The sequence below is a fragment of the Oryctolagus cuniculus genome, chromosome 5 (genome assembly GCF_964237555.1).
Source record: "Oryctolagus cuniculus chromosome 5, mOryCun1.1, whole genome shotgun sequence".
Taxonomy (NCBI): domain Eukaryota; kingdom Metazoa; phylum Chordata; class Mammalia; order Lagomorpha; family Leporidae; genus Oryctolagus; species Oryctolagus cuniculus.
The window spans coordinates 43,822,038-43,825,686 of record NC_091436.1 but is presented as its reverse complement, the minus strand read 5'-3'; positions in this window follow the sequence as shown (position 1 = coordinate 43,825,686).

The following is a 3,649-nucleotide window of genomic DNA, read 5'->3' as shown; positions in this document are numbered from 1 at the left end:
TCTGCCTGTCAAAAAAAAAAAAAGAGAGAGAGGAAAAAAAGAAGAAAAACTACAGTAAACTAAATTTGTTGTATATACAATATATAATACATATTACTACATAACATTAATTATTTACATTTAAACATGTACAAGGTAATGCATGCAATGGAAAAAATAGACCAAGGTAAAGAGATACTACTAGGGATGAGGGTGAGAGGATAGGGTACAAGGACTATCAGGGTTGATCTCATTGTGGAAGAAATATGTGAGCCGAGACTTGAGAACTGCAGAACACTTGGCACACAAAAACACTGTCCACACCTCCGTACTCAGCTGATGAAATTTTAACAATGCTTCTCACAGCATATGTTCCGGTCCCTGGGATGCCCCAGCAAACCCCACTGCACTGTCAGGTGAATTTATAATGTTTGTTCTAGCCAACCCTATCATCAAGATACGCCCTTTCCCTTCTCTTAAAAGAGTAATTACTAAAATGGGCTTACAACCATGTATCTGCATCCCCTGTACTCAGAAGTTCTCTCTCTCAAGGACAAGAAAGCCATTCCTTTGCAATATAATCATGAGGAGGGACAGGGCCCATCTCCCAGTCACTATGGGATGACAAAATCTCCCAGCCGGCCTAGTCACACTTGCACTGACCAACCTTTTACAACATTTCACTTCTTTCATTGATTCCTAACCCACAACCCATTCTTCCTCCCTTTAAAACACCTAATCATAGAAGTATAAATAAAAAATGAGCTCAACATCACCCATACTAACAGTAGTTATTGAATAAAATCCGTGTCACCACTTTAATGTTCAGCTGTGTTTATATTTGACAGACTTGAAGGAGTTGAAGAGTACAGAGGCCTGTAGTAGACAGCGTTACAAGGAAAGGGACAACCAGGGCAGAAGCTCAGATATGGGAGCCTGCCATACTCCTTGTTACTCCAGTAACAAGGAGTCTAGTGTGTCTGTAGCACAGCAATGACAAACATTGGTGGCAGCTGGTATCTGAATGTAGTAGGGTAGGCAGATATCATATAATTTTGCATTTCATGACCTATTAGGGGTGAATACTTGAGCTTTTAGTCTCAATGGGATAGGGAACTACTGGGGGATGTTAAGGAGAGGAAGGACATGATCTTTCATTTTACTTCTTAATATTTGTATTTATTTGAAAGACAGAGAACGAGAGATATCAAGATCTCTTTCATCAACTGGTTCACCTCCTAAATGGCAGCAACAACAGCCAGGGCTGGGCCAGGCTGATGCCAGGAGCCAGGATCTCCATCCAGGTCTTCCATGTAGACAGTGGCTTAACACACTGGTTTACAATATCTGCTAAATATCTGCTGTGAGGTTTACATTTTTAAAAGAAGTTTTAGTTATTTATTTGAAATGCAGAGTTACAGAGAGACAGAAAGAGAGAGAAAGAAAGGTCTTCCATCTGATGGTTCACTCCACAAATGGCCACAATGGCTAGAGCTGGGCTGATCTGAAGCCAGGAGCCAGGAGCTTCTTCTGGGTCTCCCATGTGGATGCAAGGGCCCAAGAATTTGGGCCATCTTCCACTACTTTCCCAGGCTATAGCAGAGAGCTGAATTGAAAATGCAGCAGCTGGGATTCGAACCAGCACCTCTATGGGATGCCGGTACAACAGGCGGCACTGGCCCCTGAGGCTTACATTTCAAAAGTTCCACTCTAGGTGCAGTGTTGAGACTAAACAGTAACATGGAGTCAGAGGGTAGGCTTAGAAGCAGGAGTCCAATTAAAAGGTTATTAAAATAATCATATGAGGGATGATGATGGCTCCGTCAAGGGTGAGAACAGTGACAACATATGACTCTGGATGTACTTTAGAGAGTTTACTGACAAACTGGATTTTAGGAATTAAAAAAAAATCAGGTCTGATTTCAGTTTTGTCCTGAATAACTAGCAGAATGGGGTTTCTTTCAACTGAGAGACAGTAGCAGGTTTGCTGGAGGAAGCAAGGAAGAGCTCTCATTTCAGGGAAGAGTTCTACACTACACGTTTTAATTTGGGAGTCACTGGCAAATATATGTTGTTGAAAGCCACTGACTGCATAAGATGATCATGAGAATACAACTAAAGAGAAGAGAACCTAGGACCAAAGCCACCCAACAAGAAGACAGGCTTAGAAGAGGAGGCAGCAAAGCAGACTGAAAGGAAAAGCCAATCAGAAAGCTGGAAAGTCACAAAGTATATGCTATGATGGAAACCAAGAGAAGAAAGTCTGCCAAGGGGAAGAAAATGACTAACTGTCTCTGAAAAGCTGAGGACTAAAAAGTGACCATTAGATTTAGCAACATGGAGGTCACTGGTGACCTTGACAAGAGTTATTACAGACAGAGGTGGCAGCAAAAGCCTGGAAGGAGGCAGTGAGATAGAACAGAGGCAGGATTTGAGTTGGTCCAAGCAATTTCTTCGTGTTTACAAAAAGGAGCTCTGGCTCTCAGTTCTTCACTGAGATGCCTGCCTGGTCTTTTCAATGAACTCAGCTAGCGTGCTTATGGACTCTGTCCCATGTCTGAAATTCTTTTCTTGCATGAAGACAAGAACTTCTGATTAGTGGTCTCCTAGAACAAAAGGACTTAGATCTAGAATATGTATTTTAGAAAACCACTTACTATCATGTTCTCAAAACCGTGTATATGAAATTTGTTCCCTTTATATAAATAAAATATAAAAATTTTAAAAAATTCCATATGTAAGGCATACGAAGCATTTGGGGCCAGTGTCGTGGTGTAGTGGGTAAACTTGCTGTCTGAGCCTCTGGCATCCTTTATGGATGACAGTTTGAGTCCCGACTATTCCACTTCCAATCCAGCTCCCTGCTGATGGCCTGGGAAAGCAGCAGAGGATTGCCCAACTACTTTGGTCCCTACCACCCAGTGGGAGACCCAGAAGAAGATCCTGGCTCCTGGTTTCAGCCTGGCCCAGATCCAGCCATTGTGGCCATGTGGGGAGTGAACCAGAGGATGGAAAATTTCTCTCCCTGTCTCTCCCTCTCTGTCCGTAACTCTTTCAAATAAACAGACACATCTAAAAAAAAAAGAAAAGGATATGTCTCCAGAATATTTAGGGAACACATAATTCAGTAAGAATCCACATTTGAAAAAATGGGCAAAAAGTTTGAACATTTTATGAAAGAAGACACACAAATGACAAATAAACACATGAAAGACGCTCCTTGGTTTTCAGGGAAATTACAGCAGCTAAACTGTTCAGTGGGACACCCACATCATATGAGTGCCTGGGTTCAAATCTCAACTGTGCTTCCAGGTCCAGGCTCCTGCTAATGTACACCTTGGAGGGTAGTGGTGATGGTTTCTAGTGATTTCATCCCTGCCACCCACATGGGAGAAATGAATTGATTTATAGGCTCCTGGCTGCGGCCTGGCCCAGCCCCAACTATTGTGGATGGAGGATCTATCTTGGTTTCTCCGTGCCTTTCAAATAAAACTTAAATAAAAGGAAGTCTGTTTTCAAAAAAGTTTAGTGGGTTCTGGGGACAGATAAACCTTTCTCTGCACTTTCTCACTACCAACCAGTCTTCTGTTGATGTCAAGAAAACAAAGAAATAACTTAGGAAGTTATTGTACTAGTCAAGGTGAGGCACAAGGAATCATTGGCAGTGAAT